The following is a 26,404-nucleotide window of genomic DNA, read 5'->3' as shown; positions in this document are numbered from 1 at the left end:
GATTTTTGACGAAACCAGACCAGATTAAAATTCACATGCATTGCCTATGATTGATGAATGCAAAATATTATCAAAAAAATATCAATTGGGGCATTCGGATTATCAAACCCTGGACCTCTCGCACCCAGAATGAGACTCATATGTTGGACAAAATGCCCATTGCTAAGCATGTTAGATATATAGTTGAATGTCACATTATTGACTGTGTGTGAGCATGTTCTCTTAGTTTACTTTAGCCAAATAATTACAGCTGAACAATTATTTTTATATCAGTGCGAGTATTTTTCAAAATATTTACCAGCCATTAGTAATAAGAGAAAAACTGCCAGTTTAATGGTTCATGTAAGGTTTTTTGTGTAATATAGACTAATTAATTTTTAGGAATTACTGAATGTGATTTGTTCCAAGACGGACCAAATAAAAATTCTCATGTCTATAAGTTGGTATGAAAGCAACATATTATCAAAAATTATGAATGGGGCATTCCGAGAATCGAACTCGGGACCTCTCGCACCAAAGCGAGAATCATACCACTAGACCAAATGCCCAATTGCTAAGCATATTAGGTATATGGTTGAAGGCACAGCGTTGGCCCTTTCGGAGCATGTTCTCTTAGTTGACTTTAGCCAAATAATGAAGGCTGAAGATGATATTCTTGGATCTGTTAGAACATTTTCTATTATTTTTACTAGCTTTTGTTGACAAGATAAAACTACCAGTTTGATGGTTTTTATAAGAAATTTACTACACTAAGGTTTGCTTTTGACGAGTCTGAAAGTTTACAAGATTGTTATTAATTTTTTTCTTCATTGTTAAAGTCCGTTTACTCAGTCTACACTATATTATGTTTTCCCAAAAAAAGAATTTGTATATGCCTTTAGTTTAATCAGTGGAATTTTCGGACCTATTACATAAATGTTTAGGAGAGGGTTGTTTATAATGTCGACTAGGTATTTTTTAGGTACTACTGAATGAGAAAGAAAAATTCTAATGCAATAACTAGAATGTAACCTATTATCGAAAAATATCAATGGGGCATTCCGAGAATCGAACTCGGGACCTCTCGCACCCAAAGCGAGAATCATACCACTAGACCAAATGCCCGATTGGTAAGTATATTAGATATATGGATAAAAGTTACAGTATTGGCACTATATGAGCATGTTCTCTTAGTTGACATGAACCAAAATAGTGAAGGCTTTATATGTAAATCATAAATTGTGTGACAGTTTTTTTTTTCTTTACCAGCCTTTGGTGACAAAAGGAAATTTCCAGTTTTCTAGTTACTGTAGGAAATTTACTATATGGTTTTGGGGAGCCTGAATGTTCAACGGTTAGGTTTAAAACTATTTTTTCATTATGGAAGTCCTTTTACTCAGTGTACAATAATTTCTGTTTTTCACTAGAAAAACTATTTAATTTATCTAATGGAAATAGTTCTGTATGCTTAATTTTCCAACCTATCACATAATAAGATTTTTGACGAAACCAGACCAGATAAAAATTCACATGCATTGCCTATGAGTTGGTATGAATGCAAAATATTATGAAAAATATCAATGGGGCATTCGGATTATCGATCCCCGGACCTCTCGCACCCAGAGTGAGACTCATATGTGTAGACCAAATCCCCAATTGCTAAGCATGTTAGATATATAGTTGAATGTCACATTATTGACTGTGTGTGAGCATGTTCTCTTAGTTTACTTTAGCCAAATAAGTACAGCTGAACAATTATTTTTATATCAGTGCGAGTATTTTTCAAAATATTTACCAGCCATTAGTAATAAGAGAAAACTGCCAGTTTAATGGTTCATGTAAGGTTTTTGTGTAATTAATTTTTAGGAATTACTGAATGTGATTTGTTCCAAGACGGACCAAATAAAAATTCTCATGCCTATAAGTTGGTATGAAAGCAACATATTATCAAAAATTATTAATGGGGCATTCCGAGAATCGAACTCGGGACCTCTCGCACCCAAAGCGAGAATCATACCACTAGACCAAATGCCCAATTGCTAAGCATATTAGGTATATGGTTGAAGGCACAGTGTTGGCACTTTCGGAGCATGTTCTCTTATTTGACTTTAGCCAAATAATGAAGGCTGAAGATGATATTCTTGGATCTGTTAGAACATTTTCTATTATTTTTACTAGCTTTTGGTGACAAGATGAAACTACCAGTTTGATGGTTTTTATAAGAAATTTACTACACTAAGGTTTGCTTCTGACGAGTCTGAAAGTTTACAAGATTGTTATTAATTTTTTTCTTCATTGTTAAAGCCCGTTTACTCAGTCTACACTATATTATGTTTTCCCAAAAAAAAAATTTGTATATGCCTTTAGTTTAATCAGTGGTCTTTTCGGACCTATTCCATAAATGTTTAAGAGAGGGTTCTTTATAATGTCGACTAGGTATTTTTTGGGTACTACTGAATGTGAAAGAAAAATTCTAATGCAATAACTAGAATGTAACCTATTATCGAAAAATATCAATGGGGCATTCCGAGAATCGAAATCAGGACCTTTCGCCCAAAGCGAGAATCATACCACTAGACCAAATGACCGATTGGTAAGTATATTAGATATATGGATGAAGGTTACAGTATTGGCACTATATGAGCATGTTCTCTTAGTTGACTTGAACGAAAATAGTGAAGGCTTAATATGATCATAAATTGTGTGTAATATAGACTAGGTAATTTTTAGAAATTACTGAATGTGATTTTTTACGAAACCAGACCAGATGAAAATTTACATGCAATGCCTATCTAACCCTGGAACTCTCGCACCCAGACCAAGAACCATATCACTACACCAAATGCCCAATTGCTAAGAATGTTAGATATATGGTTGAACGTCACAACATTGGCACTTTGTGAGCATGTTCTCTTAGTTGACTTTAGCCAAATAATAAAGGCTGAAGATGATATCTTTAAATCTGTTAGAACATTTAATATTAATTTTACTAGCTTTTGGTGGCAAGACTAAACCACAAGTTTGATGGTTTTTATAAGAAATTTACTACACTAAGAGTTTGGTTTTGACGAGTTTGAAAGATTGAAAGGTTGTTTTTAATTTTTTTTCTTCATTGTTGAAGCCCGTTTACTCAGTCTACAATATCTTATAATTTCTCAAAATCCGTAGGATAAAAATTTGTATATGCCTTTAGTTTAATCAGTTGACTTTTCTGACCTATTACATAAACGTTTAGGAGAGGGTTGTATATAAGATGGACTGTATAACTTTTAGCAACTACTGAATGTGATTGTTTCTAAAACTAGACCAAATAAAATTCTCATGCAATAACTAAAATATAACATATTAGCGAAAATATCAATGGGGCATTCCGAGAATCAAACTTGGGACCTCTTGCACCCAAAGCGAGAATCATACCACTAGACCAAATGCCCAATTGGTAAGTATATTAGATATATGGTTGAAGGTCACACTATTGGCACTTTATGAGCATGTTCTCTTAGTTGACTTTAGCCAAAATAATTGAAGTCTTAATATGTAAATCTTAAATCTGTGTGACCATTTTTTTGTTCTTTTCCAGCCTTTGGTGACAAAAGGAAATTTCCAGTTTGCTAGTTTCTGTAGGAAATTTACTACTTGGTTTTGGCGAGCCTAAATGTTCAACCGTTAGTTTTAAAAGTATTTTTTCTTTATGAAATTTCTTTTACTCAGTATTAAATATTTTTTGTTTTTCCCTACAAAAACTAGGATTTTAAAATTTAATGGAATTAGTTCTGTATGCTGAATTTTCTAACCTAGTACATAATATATTTTTGTTCGGATTATTGAACCATGGACCTCTTGCATCCAAAGCGAGAATTATATCACTAGACCAAATGCCCAATTTCTAAGAATGTTAGATATATGGTTGAATGTCACATTAGTGACAGTGTGTGAGCATGTTCTCTTAGTTTACTTCAGCCAAATAAGTACAGCTGAATATGATATTTATAAATTAGTGCGAGTATTTTTCAAAATCTTTCCCAGCCGTTAGTAACAAAAGAAATATGCGAGTTTGATGGTTCCTGTAAGAAATTTACTATAATAAGGGTTTACTTTTTGTGAGTCTGAAAGTTTAACGGTTAGTTTAACAAAGCATATTTTTGATTGTTGAATTTACTCGATTTGCAATTATATTCATTTTCCCTAAAAAAAACCAGATTTATTTTTTAAAATGGAATAAGCCAATATGTTGATATTTTCGACCTAGTACATATATTTTTGGGTGAGGTTTGTGTGTAATATAGATTAGTTAATATTTAGGAATTACAGAATGTTATTATTTCCAAAGCCAGTCCAAATAAAATTTATCATGCCTATAAGGTTGTATGAAAGCAACATGTTATCAAAAAAATATCAATGGGGCATTCCGAGAATCGAACTCGGGACCTCTCGCACCCAAAGCGAGAATCATACCACTAGACCAAATGCCCGATAGCAAAGCATATTAGGTATATGGTTGAAGGAACAGCATTGGCACTTTCTGAGAATGTTCTCTTAGTTGACTTTAGCCAAATAATGAAGGTTAAAGACGATATTCTTGAATCTGTTAGAACATTTTCTATTATTTTTACTAGCTTTTGGTGACAAAATAAAACTACCAGTTTGATGGTTTTTATAAGAAATTTACTACACTAAGGTTTGCTTTTGACGAGTCTGAAAGTTTACAAGATTGTTATTAATTTTTTTCTTCATTGTTGAAGCCCGCATTTACTCAGTCTACAATATATTATGTTTTCCCAAAAAAAAAAATTTGTATATGCCTTTAGTTTAATCTCCGGACTTTTCGGACCTATTACATAAATGTTTAGGAGAGGGTTGTTTATAATGTAGACTAGGTATTTTTTAGGTACTACTGAATGTGAAAGAAAAATTCTAATGCAATAACTAGAATGTAACCTATTATCGAAAAATATCAATGGGGCATTCCGAGAATCGAACCCGGGACCTCTCGCACCCAAAGCGAGAATCATACGACTAGACCAAATGCCCCATTGGTAAGTATATTAGATATTTGGATGAAGGTTACAGTATTGGCACTATATGAGCATGTTCTCTTAGTTGAATTGATCCAAAATAGTGAAGGCTTAATATGTAAATCATAAATTGTGTGACAATTTTTTTGTTCTTGACCAGCATTTGGTGACAAAATGAAATTTCCAGTTTTATAGTTCCTGTCGGAAATTTACTATATGGTTTTGGGGAGCCTGAATGTTCAACGGTTAGGTTTAAAACTATTTTTTCATTATGGAAGTCTTTTTACTCAGTGTGCAATAATTTCTGTTTTTCACTAGAAAAACTATTTAATTTATTTAATGGAAATAGTTCTGTATGCTTAATTTTCCAACCTAGCACACAATATGATTTTGACGAAACCAGACCAGATAAAAATTAACATGCATTGCCTGTGAGTTGGTATGAATGCAAAATATTATCAAAAATATCAATGGGGCATTCGGATTATCGAACCCCGGACCTCTCGCACCCATAGTGAGACATATATCTTTAGACCAAATGCCCAATTGCTAAGCATGTTAGATATATAGTTGAATGTCACATTATTTACTGCGTGTGAGCATGTTCTCTTAGTTTACTTTAGCCAAATAAGTACAGCTGACCAATTATTTTTACATCAGTTCGAGTATTTTTCAAAATATTTACCAGCCATTAGTAATAAGAGAAAACTGCCAGTTTGATGGTTCATGTAAGGTTTTTGTGTAATATAGACTAATTAATTTTTAGGAATTACTGAATGTGATTTGTTCCAAGACAGACCAAATAAAAATTCTCATGCAATTGCCTATGAGTTGGTATCAATGAAAAATATTTTTAAAAATATCACATCCAAAGCGATAATCATACCACTAGACCAAATGCCCAATTTCTAAGCATATGAGATATATGGTTGAAGTTCATTCTATTAGCAGTTTGTGGGAACATTCTCTTAGTTGATTTTAGCCAAAATAATAAAGGCTTAATTTGTAAATTTTAAATCTGCGTCGCCATTTTTTTTGTTCTTTTCCAGCCTTTTGGTGACAACAGATGATTTTCATTTTGATAGTTTCTATAGGATATTTACTACATTGTTTTGGTGATCCTGAATGTTCAACAGTTAGTTTAAAAACCACTTTTTTATGGAAGTCCTTTTACTCAGTGTGCAATATTTTCTGTTTTCCTTAGAAAAACTAGCATTTAAAATTTTTAATGAATTAGTTCTGTATTCTGACTTTTCAAACCTAGTACATAGTTTGTTTTTTGAGGTTTGTGTGTAATATAAACTAGGTAATTTTAGAAATTACTGAATGTGATTTTTTACGAAACCAGACCAGATGAAAATTTACATGCAATGTCTATCGAACCCTGGAACTCTCGTACCCAGACCGAGAACCATATCACTACACCAAATGCAAAATTGCTAAGAATGTTAGATATATGGTTGAAGATCACAGAATTGACACTTTGTGAGCATGTTCTCTTAGTTGACTTTAGCCAAATAATAAAGGCTAAAGATGATATCTTTAAATCTGTTAGAACATTTAATATTATTTTTACTAGCTTTTCGTGGCAAGAAAAAACCACAAGGTTGATGGTTTTTATAAGAAATTTACTATACTAAGAGTTCGGTTTTGACGAGTTTGAAAGATTAGAAGGTTGTTTTTAATTTTTTTTCTTCATTGTTGAAGCCCGTTTAATCACTCTACAATATCTTATATTTTCCCAAAATCCGTAAGTTTAAAATTTGTATATGCCTTTAGTTTAATCAGTTGACTTTTCTGACCTATTACATAAACGTTTAGGAGAGGGTTGTATATAAGGTAGACTAGATAATTTTTAGGAACAACTGAATGTGATTGTTTCTAAAACCAGACCAAATAAAATTCTCATGCAATAACTAAAATGTAACAATTTATCGAAACTATCAATGGGGCATTCCGAGAATCGAACTCGGGACCTCTCGCACCCAAAGCGAGAATCATACCACTAGACCAAATGCCCGATTGGTATGTACATTAGATATATGGCTGAAGGTCACACTATTGGCACTTTATGAGCATGTTCTCTTAGTTGACTTTAGCCAAAATAATTGAAGTCTTAATATGTAAATCTTAAATCTGTGTGACTATTTTTTTGTTCTTTACCAGCCTTTGGTGACAAAAGGAAATTTCCAGTTTGCTAGTTTATGTAGGAAATTTACAACTTCGTTTTGGCGAGCCTGAATGTTCAACCGTTAGTTTTAAAACTATTTTTTCTTTATGGAATTCCTTTTACTCAGTATGAAATATTTCCTGTTTTTCCCTAGAAAAACAAAGATTTAAAAATTTTAATGGAATTAGTTCTGTATGCTGAATTTTCTAACCTATTTCATAATATTTTTTTGTTCGGATTATTGAACCATGGACCTCTCGCATCCAAAGCGAGAATTATATCACTAGACCAAATGCCCAATTTCTAAGAATGTTAAATATATGGTTGATTGTCATATTATTGACAGTGTGTGAGCATGTTCTCTTAGTTTACTTCAGCCAAATAACTACAGCTGAATATGATAATTATAAATTAGTGCGAGTATTTGTCAAAATCTTTACCAGCCGTTAGTAACAAAAGAAATCTGTCAGTTTGATGGTTCATGTAAGAAATTTACTATAATTAGGGTTTACTTTTGTGAGTCTGAAAGTTTAACGGTTAGTTTTTTTTTTTTGTCGGGTTTATTATGCTATTAGAAACAATGAGAAATATTACATAGACGATATTACAGCTGACCATTCTACCTGCCTTATGAGAATTCATGTATGACTGCATCACCCTGAGCCGCCCTATGAGATCCATTCCTGACGGTATTCCTTGCGCCATGCTGAAGATCCCTTGTAAAATTTGTCTCCAATATTCTGCATAATTCGTCTTCTCCGGGAATTGAAACCCAGACCTCTTGGTGTAGAAACTGCATCGCCTGGGATTCGAACCCCAGACTTGGGTGTAGAAACCTTTAAACCTTGACCACTAGTTTAACAAAGCATATTTTTGATTGTTGAATTCACTCGATTTGCAATAATATCCGTTTTCTCTAAAAAAACTTTATTAATTTTTTAAAATGGATTAAGCCAATATGTTGATATTTTCGACCTAGTAAATATATTTTTGGGTGAGGTTTGTGTGTAATATTGATTAGTTAATATTTAGGAATTACAAAATGTTATTAATTACAAAGCCAGTCCAAATAAAAATTCTCATGCCTATAAGTGAAAGCAACATATTATCAAAAAAATATCAATGGGGCATTCCGAGAATCGAACTCGGGACCTCTCGCACCCAAAGCGAGAATCATACCACTAGACCAAATGCCCGATTGCAAAGCATATTAGGTATATGGTTGAAGGCACAGCGTTGGCACTTTCTGAGCATGTTCTCTTAGTTGACTTTAGCCAAATAATTAAGGTTGAAGATGATATTCTCGAGTCTGTTAGAACAATTTCTATTATTTTTACTAGCTTTTGGTGACAAGATAAAACTACCAGTTTGATGGTTTTTTAAGAAATTTACTACACTAAGGTTTGCTTTTGACGAGTCTGAAAGTTTACAAGATTGTTATTAATTTTTTTCTTCATTGTTGAAGCCCGTTTACTAACTCTACAATATCTTATGTTTTCCCAAAAAACAAATTTGTATATGCCTTTAGTTTAATCAGTTGACTTTTCGGACCTATTACATAAATGTTTAGGAGAGGGTTGTCTATAATGTAGACTAGGTATTTTTTTTAAGTACTAGTGAATGTGATTGTTTTTACAACCAGACCAAAGAAAAATTCTAATGCAATAACTAGAATTAACCTATTATCAAAAAATATCAAAGGGGCATTCCGAGAATCGAACTCGGGACCTCTCGCACCCAAAGCGAGAATCATACCACTAGACCAAATGCCCGATTAGTAAGTATATTAGATATATGGATGAAGGTCACAGAATTGGCACTATATGAGCATGTTCTCTTAGTTGACTTGAACCAATATAGTGATGGCTTAATATGTAAATCATAAATTGTGTGACCATTTTTTTGTTTTTACCAGCCTTTGGTGACAAAAGGAAATTTCTAGATTTCAAGTTTCTGTAGGTAATTTACTATATGGTTTTGGGAGCCTGAATGTTCAACGGTTAGGTTTAAAACTATTTTTTACATTATGGAAGTCATTTTACTCAGTGTGCAATAATTTCTGTTTTTCCCTAGAAAAACTATTTAATTTATTTAATGGAAATACTTCTGTATGCTGAATTTTATAACCTAGCACATAATATGATTTTTGACGAAACCAGACCAGATAAAAATTCACATGCAATGCCTATGAGTTAGTATGAATGCAAAATATTATCAAAAAATCAATGGGGCATTCAGATTATCGAACCCTGGATCTCTCGCACCCAAAGTGAGACTCATATCTCTAGCCCAAATGCCCAATTGCTAAGCATGTTAGATATATGGTTGAATGTCACATTATTGACTGTGTGTGAGCATGTTCTCTTAGTTTACATTAGCCAAGTAAGTACAGCTGGATAATTATTTTTACATCAGCGCGAGTATTTTTCAAAATATTTACCAGCCATTAGTAAAAAGAGAAAACTGCCAGTTTGATGGTTCATGTAAGGTTTTTGTGTAATATAGACTAATTAGTTTTTAGGAATTACTGAATTTGGTTTGTTCCAAGACAGACCAAATAAAAATTCTCATGTAATTGCCTATGAGTTGGTATCACTGCAAAATATTATCGGAAATATCATACACAAAGCGAGAATCATACCCCTAGAATAAATTGCCAATTTCTAAGCATATTAGATATATGGTTGAAGTTCATATTATTGACAGTTTGTGAGAATGTTCTCTTAGTTGATTTTAGCCAAAATTATAAAGGCTTAATTTGTAAATTTTAAATCTGTGTCACCATTTTTTTGTTCTTTTCCTGCCTTTTGGTGACAACGGGAAATTTTCATTTTGATAGTTTCTATAGGAAAATTACTACATGGTTTTGGTGAGCCTGGATGATCAACAGTAAGTTTTAAAACCTTTTTTTCTTTTGTGGAAGTCCTTTTACTCAGTGTGCAATATTTTATGTTTTCCTTTGAAAAAATAGGATTTAAAATATGGAATTAGTTCGGTATTCTGACTTTTCAAACCTAGTACATAGTTTGTTTTTTGAGGTTTGTGTGTAATATAGACTAGGTAATTTTTAGAAATTAATGAATGTGATTCTTTTTGAAACCAGACCAGATGAAAATTTACATGCAATGCCGATCGAACCCTGGAACTCTCGCACCCAGACCGAGAACCATATCGCTACACCAAATGCCAAATTGCTAAGAATGTTAGATATATGGTTGAAGATCACAGCATTGGCACTTGTGAGCATGTTCTCTTAGTTGACTTTAGCCAAATAATAAAGGCTAAAGATGATATCTTTAAATCTATTAGAACATTTTATATTATTTTTACTAGCTTTTGGTGGCAAGACAAAACCACAAGTTTGATGGTTTTTATAAGAAATTTACTACACTAAGAGTTTGATTTTGACGAGTTTGAAAGATTAGAACTTTTGTTTATCTTTTTTTCTTCATTGTTAAAGCCCGTTTACTAAGTCTACAATATCTTATATTTTCCCAAAATAAGTAGGATTAAAATTTGTATATGCCTTTATTTTAATCAGTTGACTTTTCGGACCTATTACATAAACGTTTAGGAGAGGGTTGTATATAAGGTAAACTAGATAATTTTTAGGAACTATTGAATGTGATTGTGTCGAAAACCAGACCAAATAAAATTCTCATGCAATAACTAAAATGTAACATATTATCAAAAATATCAATGGGGCATTCCGAGAATCGAACTCGGGACCTCTCGCACCCAAAGCGAGAATCATACCACTAGACCAAATGCCCGATTGGTAAGTATATTAGATATATGGTTGAAGGTCACAGTATTAGCACTTTATGAGCATGTTCTCTTAGTTGCTTTAGCCAAAATAATTGAAGTCTTAATATGTAAATCTTAAATCTGTGTGACCATTTTTTGTTCTTTACCATCCTTTGGTGACAAAAGGAAATTTCTAGTTTGCTAGTTTCTGTAGGAAAATTACTACTTGGTTTTGGCGAGCCTGAATGTTCAACCGTTAGTTTTAAAACTATTTTTCTTTATGGAATTCTTTTTACTCAGTATGAAATAATTTCTGTTTTCCCTAGAAAACTTAGGATTTAAAATTTTTAAAGGAATTAGTTCAATATGCTGGATTTTCTAACCTAGTACATTATATTTTTTTGTTCGGATTATTGAACCCTGGACCTCTCGCATCCAAAGCGAAAATTATATCACCAGACCAAATGTCCAATTTCTAAGATTATTAGATATATGGTTGAATGTCACATTAGTGACAGTGTGTGAGCATGTTCTCTTAGTTTACTTCAGCCAAATAAGTACAGCTAAATATGATATTTTTAAATCAGTGCGAGTATTTTTCAAAATCTTTACCAGCCGTTAGTAGGGATGTGTAAACGGGTCAGAAGCCCGTGGGCCTAACGGGCAATTTGTAAACGAGCGGCGGCCGTACCTGTTTAATTCTACATAGAATCATAACGGGTTCATACAGGGTCGGTCCGATAAGAGTGTTTTTTAAACGGGTTTACCCGCGAAATAAAAGGATACCTTTTTTTTTTTTTTCATAATATACGAAACAGCGTTGTATTGTCTTAGGGTTCCTTTTGATTTCATAGTATACGAATCTCTTGCCGTCAGTTCTTAACTTTTTTTAAGATACCAATGAAGAGAGAAACATCTGAAGCCTTTGAAGATATAAATGAAATCCCATCTCCAGACTTAGGCTAGTTGGCTGAGACTTCAAAGCTGCGCTCTGTTTTTAATAGCGACCACTCCTCTCAACGTATCCAACAAAGGAATGCTCCAGAGCAGCTTCCTATCACCACTAATGTCACTATCAGAGAAACTTCAACTTCACGAGCATCTAGCTCTGATCAAGCGGACGATCTGATTCCTCCATACAATGATATGAAAATTGATGTACTTAATGAGTTTGACATGGAAAACGAGGAAGATGATGAAGCAGAAGGTGATGGAGCAGATGCTGATATGACTGACCCTACTGCTCCTGCTGGTACTGACCTTGCACTTATGGAAGAGGATGATTTACTTGGAGATGACCTTCAGCTCATGCAAAGCCCTTCGCACATGATACAAGATGCCTCAGTTCTTACGATTGAGGCAGGAGATACGGATGGGAAGAAAATAGATGCCGTACTAGATGAAAAGGCACTCCCTAGAGTGGCTAAAAATTCTCAAGGTCCAAACACACAACAAGGGATCCAGCGTCGTGCTTCACCAAGAATAACAACCAAGCAAGCACCACAGGCAAGTGTAGCTCGCGCAAGGAGAGGAGCAAAGGTAGCGAGTACGAAGAAATCATCTTCAGCATCTGGTAGTCAACAGAAAGTTATGGTGGATGCCAAATATCCGCCCCACCTTCATCAATGAAGACGCTCAGTTGGAACTGTGGAGGGATAGGGAACGACCTCACAGTTTGACGCCTTACGGAAATGTGTCAGAAGCATCGCCCAGGACTCTTGTTCCTATCTGAGACGAAGAATAGGAAGCTTCTGTTGCAAAACATTCAGGCTGACTTAGGTTTTAATAAATTGTTTACCGTTGAGCCTCTTGGCCAATGTGGTGGTTTAGCTTTATTTTTTATGGATGAATTTCAAGTTGTTGTTTTATTTTCGAATAATCGAATGATTGATGTAAAAGCAGTCATTAATGGAATAAATGTATATATGACATTCGTTTATGGTGATCATGTATTAGAAAAAAAAGATCAAGTATGGGAACGTCTTACGCGTTTTGCCACAACTAGAGATGTCCCTTGTTTCATGATTGGAGACTTTAATGAAATACGAGGACACCATGAGAAAGAAGGAGGGGAAAAAGATCTGATACATCATTTCCAATTACAGGGACCCAGTTATCATGGGTTGTAAAACGAACCAATGGGAATGTGCGATGTTGTTTGGATCGTGCTCTTGGGAATGAGGATTGGCATGAAAAAATTTCACATACTAAAGTACAATATTGTTGGGGTCGAAATCGGACACGACAAAGTTGGCATCCAAATATCGGTAAAAAAATATTAACTTAAGAATTTCTACGTTTCCAAGAAAGGAAAACTTATACGAAAAACTTATACGAAATACTTATACGAAAAAGACTTGCGGGAAAATCTAGTTTTAAAACAACGATTTCTTAAAACGACGATTTCTTAAATCAACGATACGATATTATCGAAGGTCCAAACATCCGCAAACAAACATCTTAAGAGCATCGTAGCATCGCGATGGTTTCGGACACTTGGACGATGTTTTTCCAGTCCACGGCACAAACTCGGTCGCAATGGCGTCCGAGTCACGAACAAGAGCTCGGTTGTTGTAGCGATGGAATCACGGAATCACGCTCGGTCGCTATAGCAACCGAGCCTCGATTACAGCTCGGTCGCTATAGCAACCGAGCTCCGTATAAGGCTTGGTCGCTTTAGCGACCGAGCTGCGGACAAAGCTCGGTCGCTATAGCGACCGAGCATACGTGCATCAACCATTTTCCGAAACGTCCGAAGTCTTCCGAAACGACGATATGACGTAAAACTGTGCACTCTCGTCTATCCTCATAACAATCCTCCGCAAAACACGGCTAACCGTTTTTTGATTTCCCGATCAAATGGGATGATCAGCTTGGTCTACGATGAAACCGCGGAGAATTAACTTTATCGGAGAAATCGTAACAAACGTCTCAAACCAAAAAACGGCCCAAAGGGTCCTAAACTTGATTCGAGGCCAATTTAGGATTTCTTAAAATCCCATAAACCTTGCAATGGTTTATGCTTGGAGGATAAACATCAGTTTCCGTAGATAAATGGAAAGTTTTCACAGATAATCATGAAGATCGGAAAAATGGAATATCTCCATTTTTCGGACTATGACGGCTTAAGGGCAAAAGAGGAAGACGTATACCGACCTAGGAGGAAGTATATAAGGAGTTCAAGGGGAGAGGTATAGAAAAGGAGATTTTTCAGAGCAAACTAGCACTTAGAGCAATTTAGGCATTTTTTCCGTTTTTGTTATTCGAGCTGCGACTCAATTAGGTTTAGCCACCTTCTGGTATTAGACTAGGAATCTCGCCGACAGCTCTCGTAGCCGAAGCACGTTACCTTGTTGTTACACTCAAACGCGAAATTGGAAATAAGATCTTTCTTTGCTCTCCTTTTTTGTTTACGATTTCTTATTATTCTCGTTTTATTTTCGTGTTCTGATTGCTTGGCGTGTGGTTTCTCAGATATCCGGGACCTCTGGGAAATTAGGGTTTTCCTAGTTTCCTAATTTATATGATTTATTGACGGTGCGAATTTTGGTTCCCACAGTTTGGGGCTAGAAGGAGAGGGGTTACGGATCAATCTTACTCACAACCAGCACACGCTTGACCAGACATGACTATTGACGATACAACGAACTTGCAAACTCCTCTCGACGGAGCAAGCAAGGACTCTTTGAACACTCCAACAGCGGATGTGACCGTGGCCTACGCACCTGCTAACGCCGCGACACTCGACGAGTTCAAAAAGATGCTTTCCGCCTACGAGAAGAGGTCGGAAGAGCAGGATAAATTTCGTGGGAACCTTAACCAAACAGGTTCAAACCCTAACGGCAAGAGCCCGCGCAGTCCTCCCTCGTGGAGCTACGAAGCTCCGTGGAAGAAGACTCGAGTTCGCAACCCCACACGATAGGCCTGGAACTTCGCAGGAACGTCCTTCCGGAAAAAACCCTAGCGAAACATCTCTTGTCGAGAAGAGAAACTAAAAAAATCATCCGCCGTCCGAAAAGGGCACCGAGGTGGATGAACTCGAGAGCATCGACTTAGAGCCCAACGATGACTCCGAGGAAGATGCCGACGCCCATCCAAGAAGAACCCGCAGCGAGTCAGCTCGGGAGAACTCTCTGTTTGACAAACCCATGACGGAAGAAGAGGAAAACCTCTATTGGGTCGAACAGGAGGAACTAGCCGAAAGGCAAACCGAGAATACTCGCCGCGAAAGCCGACAAGCTCGGAAGACCGCTGAAGAGAATCCGGATATCCGTGATCTCCGCGATTACATCACCAAAACCGCTGCGAAAGGAAGGGCCGTGAAATTGCAGATTCACCACGCCACAAGTGCTGCCCCAGAAATCGATAGGCTACTCGAGGTGGCTCGAAAAACGCCCTTCACCGCGCGCATCTCCGAAACCAAGGTGTCTAATCCTGGAAGCTCAAAATACCGATCTATAACGGTAAAACTGACCCTAAAGCGCACCTCCAGGCATTCCATATCACTATGGGAAGAGCTAGACTCAAAGAAAGCGAGAAAGACGCCGGCTACTGCCTCCTGTTCGTCGAAAATCTTGAAGGGGCGGCGCTCGAGTGGTTCGCCCGATTAAAGCGAAACTCCATCGGAAGCTTTTGCCAGCTCGCATCGGAATTCCTCCTTAAGTACTCTATATTCATAGATAGAGAAACTTCCGATGTCGATCTCTAGAGCATAGCCCAGGAAGAGGCGAGCCCCTCCGAGAATTCATGTGCCGGTTCAAACTGATCATGTCAAAGGTCAGCGGAATCAGGGACAAAGTCGCTACTGACGCGCTTAGAAAGGCACTCTGGTACAAGTCAGAACATGCAAACCGATCTAGTCTCTCGAAAAACCGAGAAACGATCGATACTGTCCAGGCAGAACATGCAAACCGATCTAGTCTCTCGAAAAACCGAGAAACGATCGCCACGCATTCTAAAGCGTACTCATCCCGTTTCCTAAAAGAAAGAAAAACCTACACAAGCCTTCAAAAGAATGGCTAACCAGTTTTCTTTCGTAAAAAGAAAAAGGAAGTTGGTACGTATACTATACATGTATACTCCCATCTTCGAAAACTTTTGATTCAGCATCAAGAGAACGCATTTGACAAAGAAGACTCTCGCAGCAATAAGCGGAAGAACGCTTAGGCAATAAAACGTGCCCATCAAAATCTTTTCAAAAGGCAAACGACACTCTAAGATTTGTCTAAAACGCTAGCGGCATAGCCAAACCATTACAAACATAGTCTTGAAAACTCTACGCCATCTCTTGTCGCAAACTCGTGACCTGAAACTTGTACCAACGTCAGACTAATAGCGCGACGGTGAACTACAAAAATAACAAAATAACCTTCGGTAAAACTCCATGAGTAATTCGAAGCAACTTTCGCCAAAGGCCGAAATCAAAGCGGAAACGTTTCTCGTGTAATCCACGAAAACATCGCTACTTTGAAAGTCTGCGATTTTCTATCTCCATGAAACCGGTCATCCATTACTTTCCTACAAAGAAAATCTTTATACGAAATAGCCTATGGGAAAACAAAATCGGTCTCATGCAAAACGACTTCACAGTACGGGAAAGCGAGTGAGGAAAACATATTCCATGATCGCAAATATCACGAGAAATTTGTGAGAAACACTCTCCAGTTACTTTTACAAAAAGTCCCTCTCAGAATACTTTTTACGAAAAATTCTCTGTATGGTTGAATCAATTCATACGAAGAAACTTTCGTAAAATAAAGATACCGGGTCTAACGGATAACTGTCATAGATAATTTTTGCTCAACAAGGTTGTTGATTCCTGCTTTTACTCCCCTCGGTTACGTCCAAGCAAGAAATGACCCCGCAACCGAATCCACACATATTCTACGACGATCCTTTACCAACAACTTCCTTGGCTATACGGCTGAACCTAGCCTCCATGCCAATCCAAAACTACTGAGCGACCACCGCTCCAATCCTTTAACGACTAAACGACAATGATTTGTCGTAAAACGCCAAGTGACTATTATGCAAGCAGTTTGTCGTATAACCCAGAATCGGAAATCATACGATGAATTCTTCATAACAAAACTCAGTCCTAAAGACCATATAGTTAACAGAAGATTTAAACTTATCGATTAAGTTCTATATGCCCCGTAAAACACGGCATGAAAAGAAACATTTGTAACAAAACTCCTAGAGTTATACGAGTCATTCTTAAAAATACAAAATAAATCCCTCTGGAGGCCAACACTTCACGAAGCACAGTGGAGGAAGACGCTCCTTCCCTGGACAAATTTACGCGACCCTTCGGTCCTAATTCTTCGATCAAAAATCGAACAATTCAGCGCCAAAACTGACAAAACAGTTTTTTGGCTGCGAAAATTCGCAAAACATCTCCAAGCCCGCGAACATTTCAAACACAAAATGCGGCACAAGGAAAACTCAACCTTCGGCATCGCGAGACGTCGCTAACGCTCGAATGAAATTTTTTTCTCAAAACGTTCCAGACGAAATTCTCGTCTAAGGAACTCTAAACTGTAACACACCTTAAAAACGGTATCATGTAGTTGTTGCTGATCACAACAAATGAACTCTAACGTCCTAAACAGACAATAGCTGCCTTTAAAAGGGTAGGCTCTCTTACATCCGACAAGGATAACATAACGCGCTATACAAGAAAACCGAAATTTCGTTTAGCACTTCCTAACGGAAGTAGCTCGATTCATACCCAGACAAATCATATAAGCTGATAACACTTCACGGATTTTAAAACAGTACGAGTCAGGTTAAAATCGCAAACAGGCAAAACGAAAGCCGATTTGTCATCGCAAAGCCTCAGTCCGAGAGTAAACCTAGGTCTTGCCCTAAACCCAGCCTTGCTGGTACTTAACATCTCACATACATAGTATAAACACCAGATACAAGATCCCAAACTTGTCTCTTCACTTAAGTCTATCCGTTTCACGAACCTTCGCGTAAATCAGTAAACCGCAAAAAATCTCGCTTTGTACAATCGATGGATACGGTGATCATCTGAGAGGCAGGAATGAGACGACAACTCACACCCTGTCCCTCTAACTTCGATAAACGGAAGTTCTCTCGATTTATAAAAACCATGATTTTATAGATTTGAGCAAACTATTTTTAACAGGCCGACCTTGGCCAAAATAAACATCCTTTGAGGCTACCCTTGCGGCCGACAAAGGTCCAATACGAAATACTATCGACAGAAACATGCTCGAAATTCTCTACACTACACATAACTAGACGGTAAAGTCTCGCTGGAAAACAGGTCGTAAGGGTCTTAAGCTCCAAAACGAACTACGAAATGATTGATCCCTACAACAAGGGTACATAGGCAACCTTTGAAAGGCGCATCCACCAGGCGCATCCACCAATCTTACGAATTTCCACAGAGCTTTTCAGCCATTAATTCCGCCTAACTTACCTAACAATTCTTATCGCTCGCAAGAACATCACAAAAGTTTTAACGAGCTGGGCGACTAACTGTTGGGGACAAAATCGGTCACGACGAAATCAATGTCTGAAAGTCCGCGGAAAGTATTTCTCGGAATAAAAAGGCTCGTATAATTTGAAAAGAAGTTCATACGACGTCATCCTCAAATCAGAAATCCAATCAATTTCAACGAACAACTCTTGGGAAACAAACGACAAAACGAAAAGAGCTTGGAGCTTGGTCTTACCAGGTCAACTTGCCATGGGGTGAACTCAGTCTTCACAGTTCTTCCACGGACAAGCTCACTTTTTTCTCCTTTGATTCTAGATCAAAATGGCTTTTGTTTCGCCTCAATCAGAGTTTCTATTGAGATTTTACGAAGGAAACAAAGTCATTATCTCGGTTGCAAACGCCCGGCGCCTGCAACCATCACGAGGGGCGGATCGCCCATGTCACTTTACCTAGGGAAAGCTAAATTTGTTCCCCTTTTTTCTCCTTTGAGTCTAGATCGAAATGGCTTTCGTTTCGCCTCAATCGGAGTTTCCGTTGAGATTTTACAAAGGAAACAAAGTCAGTGTCTCTGTTGCAAACGCCCGGCGCCTGCAACCATCGCGAGGGTCAGCTCGCCCATGTCATTTGACCTCGGACAAGGTAACTTTGTTCCCCTTTGTTCTCCTTTGAGTCTAGATCAAAATTGCTTTCGTTTCGCCTCAATCGTAGTTTCCGTTGAGATTTTACGAAAGAAACAAGACGCACGTCACGGCCCCGGACGCCGGCGGCTGCGCCCACGCCAAGGCCCCGGGCGCCGGCGGCTGCATCCAAGACGAGGCCCTGGGTGCCAGCGGCTGCAACCGAGACGTGGCCCCGGGCGCCAGCGGCTGCGACCGTGTCGTGGCTCCGGGCGCCGGCGGCAGCGACTGTGTCGTGGCTCCGGGCGCAGGCGGCTGCACCCACTGACGGATTCGTCTCAGCGAGGGTTTCGATTTGATATCTTGATCGTTTTCTGGGTCCTCACAGTTTGAGAGAACAACCTCTTTGAAGTTCCAAGGCAGATTCCTTTGCGTTCGGCCTGTCCAAACTTAGATCAATTCCCGTGACTTCCGTACACTTTCGTATGGTCGTGTCATCTCAGCTACGGACCTAGTGTCTCTTGGTTCGTCTCGATTAAAGTTATCGTCGAAGTTTTACGACTAAAACTGAGAGGGTTGGTTTTCTCGTAAAGTGTATCGTGTAAAACAAGAACGATCGACTTGAACATCGACTCTTTAAGCTATACGATTTATTTTACAAAGAAAGACAATCTTTCCGAGAAATCGTATAAATGTTCAAGGGCTTTAAACGTGTCCACGGATTCACTTACGGTTTTTAGGGTTCAGGCCCAATAAAGCTATGACAGTTTATTCTATTTCCCTCCCAATAATAGGATAAATGTCGAGTTTCCGAGGATAAACGTAAAAGTTCGAAGATAATTATGAAGATCGACGAAAAATGGGATATTCCCGAAAAGAGATGAACTTGGCCCCAAAGGCGAAAGAGTAGAAAGGCCACCGATCGACCTAGACATGTATATAAGGAGGGCTGGAGCAGAAGAGAAAGGGATCCGAAGAAGAGAGCAGATCCGAGATTTTAGACTTAGAGAACTTAGAACTTAGGTGGTCAGACTAGCAAGGCAGGACCTAGAACGTCCGGCCGCCTCTTGTTCTATTTTTATGTTGTCCGCAGACCTCTGTTCCTCTCGGAAGGATCTAATGATTCTTTTACTTAGAGTTCCGCACATAGAAACCCTAGGCATTATTCTCGACATGTCCGTTTCTATGACCAACGCTCATACTAGACGAACTCCGTCGGCAGTTCGATCTCTTGTTCAATTCTTTCTAACTGGATTACGTCCGACTTGATCCTCGAAAGGGGTAGGTAGGCAGCCTTTCTTTATAAGGTCCAGTCCCAAATCTTAACAAAACCTTTTTCGTATTGTTTTCGTCTTTTGTTATCGAGCTGCGACTCAATTAGGTTTAAGGTCTTAGGCGGCTAGAACTAGGAATATTGTTGCCTGTTCTCGCAGCCAAAGCTCTTACAGTCTTTTGTAATAATCGCAATCCTCTTACGCGAATTCGAAAATATAGATCTACTTTCCGTAAAAATCGTTTTGTTATCTTTCTATATTTTCCGCATTTGTTCAGTCACTTGTCATTGGCTATCGTAGAGAATCCGGACCTCCAGGGAAAGTCGGGTTAGCTTGGCTTTCCTCCAATTTTATTCATTAAAATCGACGGTGTGAATTTTGGTTCCAAAAATAAACATCTCTTCTAGCCTCGATTTATTGCTTTCTATTACAGATGTTCTAGTGTTCCGTACTACTAAAACGACCCTACACAAAAATACCATAACAGTATCGATCACAGGATGCAAGGATGTTCAAAAAGGAATATTTGGACCTGCAGGTAAACAATAGTTCCTATTCAAGCTTTAACAGGATGCAAGGATGTTCTCTTCTAATTTCTCTCAGTCAATTTATTGACCAAGATTGGACAGGCTTCCCATGAATCAAGCTTTAATAGTTTTAGCCACCAAATCCTATTAACTTCTTTTTGACCTATATCCTAGGATTTATATGAAGCAACATTATTGGTTGTAGCCACCAAGTCCTGTTCAAATCCTTTACCTATAGAATTCTTGTGAATCAAGCCTTAATGGTTGTTGCCACCAAGTCATGTTCGAACTATTTTCCTTATAATAAAATCTAAATAAACATTTTTCTCTTTTTCTTTTTCTTTTCTTTTTTTTTTACTTTTTTCGTTTTTTCATAATCTATTCTAAACTATCCTAAGATTTCGAAATTGAGAGAGAAAAATGTAAATATACAAGGCTTTACCTTCCAGACTTGTTTGAAGAATCTGATCCCATGTATACCAAGCCCCAAGACAAGCAGGTGATGTCAGTATTAGGTTGGAGGTCTGTTTTGGTTCATTCAAACATTCTCAGTAAGTGCAAACATAGTGGACAGGTTGATCCAATTTAGTATCTCTAGCACTTTTGTAATTAGTAAATCTAAAACTGGTCTAGAAAATGATAAATATATAGAAATAAGATAATTGTCTCCTTCTTGACTAAATAAAAACTTTTTGAAAAACATTTTTTTTTATAAAAACTCAAAATAATAGATAATAATTAGTAATCCCCTTAGACTTAAATTACTCTGTCCCCAGTGTAAAACAATCGGAGTTTATAAAAACATAATTATAAGTAATGAATTGAACAAGTTAGAACGTTATACCTGACCGATACCATATCGATCGATGTAGATGAAAGAGTGTCGATCATGGCGGATTTAGTGATGTCGATCGATGTCGACTTGGTCGCGTCGGTCGATAGAGAAGGTAAACATCTACTTGGATCTTTTTTTAAAATATTTTCTTAGACCTGCATAAAATAATGACGATAATAAGTAGTAAACATAGATAATAATAGTAAAAATACCTAATAGTGGGTTGCCTCCCACTCAGCGTCTTTGTTATAGTCATTTAGCTTGACTTTGGAGGTTGAATGACTTAGTTGTGGTAGGAGCAGTTGTTTGCTGTTGTTCAAACATCTCCCTCTTCTGTGGACTGAGTTGCAGTGAGGCTTCTTGTGGCGCCATCTGATCTAGTCCTTCTCTGGTGCATATCTGCTAAGTCATCTTTGATAACTTGTAACCTCCTGTCTAAATCTTCCATGTTGAACTGATGGTGGTGGTAATCTTATGTTGAATGCTTGGACAGTTCTTCATGTGGTTTAGGTAGCACACCGTCCGTGGGTTTTTCCTGTCGGACTGCTGGTGTATCAGTATCGATTGATGCATCTTCTTCTGCGTCGATCGCTTTCCAAGTACCATCGCCGAGCGATACATAAATTGGTATGTCAATCGATTTGTAGGGTTGATTCGCAAGTTGTCGCTGAATGTCCTTGATCTCCTTCTCTAAATTATCTGTCTTTGAATGCAAAATAGAGATGTTGCAATCAAAGGAAAAGTAGATTTCATCAAACCTCTTGTAGTAGTCATCCTATGAATACTTTAAGGTGTCATATATCTCAACCAAGACGAGGCCCTGGGCGCCAGCGGCTGCAACCAAGACGAGGCCCTGGGTGCCAGCGGCTGCAACCGAGACGTGGCCCCGGGCGCCAGCAGCTGCGACCGTGTCGTGGCTCCGGGCGCCGGCGGCAGCGACTGTGTCGTGGCTACGGGCGCAGGCGGCTGCACCCACTGACGGATTCGTCTCAGCGAGGGTTTCGATTTGATATCTTGATCGTTTTCTGGGTCCTCACAGTTTGAGAGAACAGCCTCTTTGAAGTTCCAAGGCAGATTCCTTTGCGTTCGGCCTGTCCAAACATAGATCAATTCCCGTGACTTCCGTACACTTTCGTATGGTCGTGTCATCTCAGCTACGGACCTAGTGTCTCTTGGTTCGTCTCGATTAAAGTTATCGTCGAAGTTTTACGACTAAAACTGAGAGGGTTGGTTTTCTCGTAAAGTGTATCGTGTAAAACAAGAACGATCGACTTGAACATCGACTCTTTAAGCTATACGATTTATTTTGCAAAGAAAGACAATCTTTCCGAGAAATCGTATAAACGTTCAAGGGCTTTAAACGTGTCCACGGATTCACTTACGGTTTTTAGGGTTCAGGCCCAATAAAGCTATGACAGTTTATTCTATTTCCCAATAATAGGATAAATGTCGAGTTTCCGAGGATAAACGTAAAAGTTCGAAGATAATTATGAAGATCGACGAAAAATGGGATATTCCCGAAAAGAGATGAACTTGGCCCCAAAGGCGAAAGAGTAGAAAGGCCACCGATCGACCTAGACATGTATATAAGGAGGGCTGGAGCAGAAGAGAAAGGGATCCGAAGAAGAGAGCAGATCCGAGATTTTAGACTTAGAGAACTTAGAACTTAGGTGGTCAGACTAGCAAGGCATGACCTAGAACGTCCCGCCGCCTCTTGTTCTATTTTTATGTTGTCCGCAGACCTCTGTTCCTCTCGGAAGGATCTAATGATTCTTTTACTTAGAGTTCCGCACATAGAAACCCTAGGCATTATTCTCGACATGCCCGTTTCTATGACCAACGCTCATACTAGACGAACTCCGTCGACAGTTCGATCTCTTGTTCAATTCTTTCTAACTGAATTACGTCCGACTTGATCCTCGAAAGGGGTAGGTAGGCAGCCTTTCTTTATAAGGTCCAGTCCCAAATCTTAACAAAACCTTTTTCGTATTGTTTTCGTCTTTTGTTATCGAGCTGCGACTCAATTAGGTTTAAGGTCTTAGGCGGCTAGAACTAGGAATATCGTTGCCTGTTCTCGCAGCCAAAGCTCTTATAGTCTTTTGTAATAATCGCAATCCTCTTACGCGAATTCGAAAATATAGATCTACTTTCCGTAAAAATCGTTTTGTTATCTTTCTATATTTTCCGCATTTGTTCAGTCACTTGTCGTTGGCTATCGTAGAGAATCCGGACCTCCAGGGAAAGTCGGGTTAGCTTGGCTTTCCTCCGATTTTATTCATTAAAATCGACGGTGTGAATTTTGGTTCCAACAATAAACATCTCTTCTAGCCTCGATTTATTGCTTTCTATTACAAATGTTCTAGTGTTCCGTACTACTAAAACGACCCTACACAAAAATACCATAACAGTATCGATCACAGGATGCAAGGATGTTCAAAAAGGAATATTTGGACCTGCAGGTAAACAATAGTTCCTATTCAAGCTTTAACAGGATGCAAGGATGTTCTCTTCTAATTTCTCTCAGTCAATTTATTGACCAAGATTGGACAGGCTTCCCATGAATCAAGCTTTAATAGTTTTAGCCACCAAATCCTATTCACTTCTTTTTGACCTATATCCTAGGATTTATATGAAGCAACATTATTGGTTGTAGCCACCAAGTCCTGTTCAAATCCTTTACCTATAGAATTCTTGTGAATCAAGCCTTAATGGTTGTTGTCACCAAGTCATGTTCGAACTATTTTCCTTATAATAAAATCTAAATAAACATTTTTCTCTTTTTCTTTTTCTTTTCTTTTTTTTTTTACTTTTTTCGTTTTTTTCATAATCTATTCTAAACTATCCTAAGATTTCGAAATTGAGAGAGAAAAATGTAAATATACAAGGCTTTACCTTCCAGACTTCTTTGAAGAATCTGATCCCATGTACACCAAGCCCCAAGACAAGCAGGTGATGTCAGTATTAGGTTGGAGGTCAGTTTTGGTTCATTCAAACATTCTCAGTAAGTTCAAAAATAGTAGACAAGTTGATCCAATTTAGTATCTCTAGCACTTCTGTAATTAGTAAATCTAAAACTGGTCTAGAAAATGATAAATATATACAAATATGATAATTGTCTCCTTCTTGACTAAATAAAAACTTTTTGAAAAACATTTTTTATAAAAACTCAAAATAATAGATAATAATTAGTAATCCCCTTAGACTTAAATTACTCTGTCCCCAGTGTAAAACAATCGGAGTTTATAAAAACATAATTATAAGTAATGAATTGAACAAGTTAGAACGTTATACCTGACCGATACCATATCGATCGATGTAGATGAAAGAGTGTCGATCGTGGCGGATTTAGTGATGTCGATCGATGTCGACTTGGTCGCGTCGGTCGATAGAGAAGGTAAACGTCTACTTGGATCTTTTTTTTAATATTTTCTTAGACCTGCATAAAATAATGACAATAATAAGTAGTAAACATAGATAATAATAGTAAAAATACCTAATAGTGGGTTGCCTCCCACTCAGCGTCTTTGTTATAGTCATTTAGCTTGACTTTGGAGGTTGAATGACTTAGTTGTGGTAGGAGCAGTTGTTTGCTGTTGTTCAAACATCTCCCTCTTCTGTGGACTGAGTTGCAGTGAGGCTTCTTGTGGCGCCATCTGATCTAGTCCTTCTCTGGTGCATATCTGCTAAGTCATCTTTGATAACTTGTAACCTCCTGTCTAAATCTTCCATGTTGAACTGATGGTGGTGGTAATCTTATGTTGAATGCTTGGACAGTTCTTCATGTGGTTTAGGTAGCACACCGTCCGTGGGTTTTTCCTGTCGGACTGCTGGTGTATCAGTATCGATTGATGCATCTTCTTCTGCGTCGATCGCTTTCCAAGTACCATCGCCGAGCGATACATAAATTGGTATGTCGATCGATTTGTAGGGTTGATTCGCAAGTTGTCGCTGAATGTCCTTGATCTCCTTCTCTAAATTATCTGTCTTTGAATGCAAAATAGAGATGTTGCAATCAAAGGAAAAGTAGATTTCATCAAACCTCTTGTAGTAGTCATCCTATGAATACTTTAAGGTGTCATATATCTCAGCAATCATCTTGTCAACTTCCTCCTGAGTGTATGTTGCTTTTCTTCTTTGAGTTGCTGGATCTTCTGATGTAAATGACCAACTTCTCTTCTGTCTCATATGGGTGTCATGTGCTCTTGCTCCATACTTAGGCTTGTAGTGGAATTCTGAATTACATCCGTCGTGGTTGGTGTAGCAATCGGTCGATGCAACATCCCTGGCGTCGATCTATTATGTCTGCTCATCGGCTGGTGCTTGTGGGTAGACGACTGATATAGGTGTAGGGGTATAGATTGGTGGAGGTGTCTTCTGTTGTGAATCGAGTTGCTTCTGAATTGTCTCCATCTCCTGTTGCAAAGCATCCATTCTCTTGGATAGTGCATCCATGACATCGCTCATTGGGTAGTAGGAATGACCAAGTGTTTCTTCAAAAGAATATAAGTTGTCTTCCAATCTGATAAAGCGTCTGTAGATCGATTTACTAATGTTATTATCGATCGATCTTGAGTAATCTGGATCGGTCGATGGTATCCGTCGGTTGTCGGTCGATGTTGAGGGCATAGAAATCCTTGATGGAGTTTCTCTTTTCTGTCACTTTAAGATGATGATGACATTGTTTGAAAGCTGCTTCAGGGTCTTGGTCAGCCAGATAATCTTGTCATTGAGTGGATGGTAGACACTATCAAGCTTGCACTTGAAATCAT

At 37.9% G+C, this 26,404-nt stretch overlaps 7 non-coding genes across 7 annotated transcripts; all 7 read right to left on the bottom strand.

Moving 5' to 3' along the window:
* Nucleotides 1-1,032: 1,032 nt before the first annotated feature.
* TRNAP-UGG (transfer RNA proline (anticodon UGG)) lies at nucleotides 1,033-1,104 on the bottom strand. Its single transcript has one exon. It is a non-coding gene; the product is annotated as a tRNA-Pro (tRNA).
* Nucleotides 1,105-1,941: 837 nt separating this feature from the next.
* Nucleotides 1,942-2,013, bottom strand: TRNAP-UGG (transfer RNA proline (anticodon UGG)). The gene has a single exon. It is a non-coding gene; the product is annotated as a tRNA-Pro (tRNA).
* Nucleotides 2,014-4,379: 2,366 nt separating this feature from the next.
* Nucleotides 4,380-4,451, bottom strand: TRNAP-UGG (transfer RNA proline (anticodon UGG)). Its single transcript has one exon. It is a non-coding gene; the product is annotated as a tRNA-Pro (tRNA).
* Nucleotides 4,452-6,942: 2,491 nt separating this feature from the next.
* On the bottom strand, nucleotides 6,943-7,014 carry TRNAP-UGG (transfer RNA proline (anticodon UGG)). Its single transcript has one exon. It is a non-coding gene; the product is annotated as a tRNA-Pro (tRNA).
* Nucleotides 7,015-8,288: 1,274 nt separating this feature from the next.
* On the bottom strand, nucleotides 8,289-8,360 carry TRNAP-UGG (transfer RNA proline (anticodon UGG)). The gene has a single exon. It is a non-coding gene; the product is annotated as a tRNA-Pro (tRNA).
* Nucleotides 8,361-8,864: 504 nt separating this feature from the next.
* On the bottom strand, nucleotides 8,865-8,936 carry TRNAP-UGG (transfer RNA proline (anticodon UGG)). Its single transcript has one exon. It is a non-coding gene; the product is annotated as a tRNA-Pro (tRNA).
* Nucleotides 8,937-10,865: 1,929 nt separating this feature from the next.
* On the bottom strand, nucleotides 10,866-10,937 carry TRNAP-UGG (transfer RNA proline (anticodon UGG)). The gene has a single exon. It is a non-coding gene; the product is annotated as a tRNA-Pro (tRNA).
* Between the last annotated feature and the right edge of the window lie 15,467 nt (nucleotides 10,938-26,404).

Source organism: Raphanus sativus, chromosome 5, assembly GCF_000801105.2.
Source record: "Raphanus sativus cultivar WK10039 chromosome 5, ASM80110v3, whole genome shotgun sequence".
NCBI classification, from domain to species: Eukaryota; Viridiplantae; Streptophyta; class Magnoliopsida; order Brassicales; family Brassicaceae; genus Raphanus; species Raphanus sativus.
The sequence above is the reverse complement of the archived record's forward strand: the minus strand, read 5'-3'. Positions and strand labels throughout refer to the sequence as shown.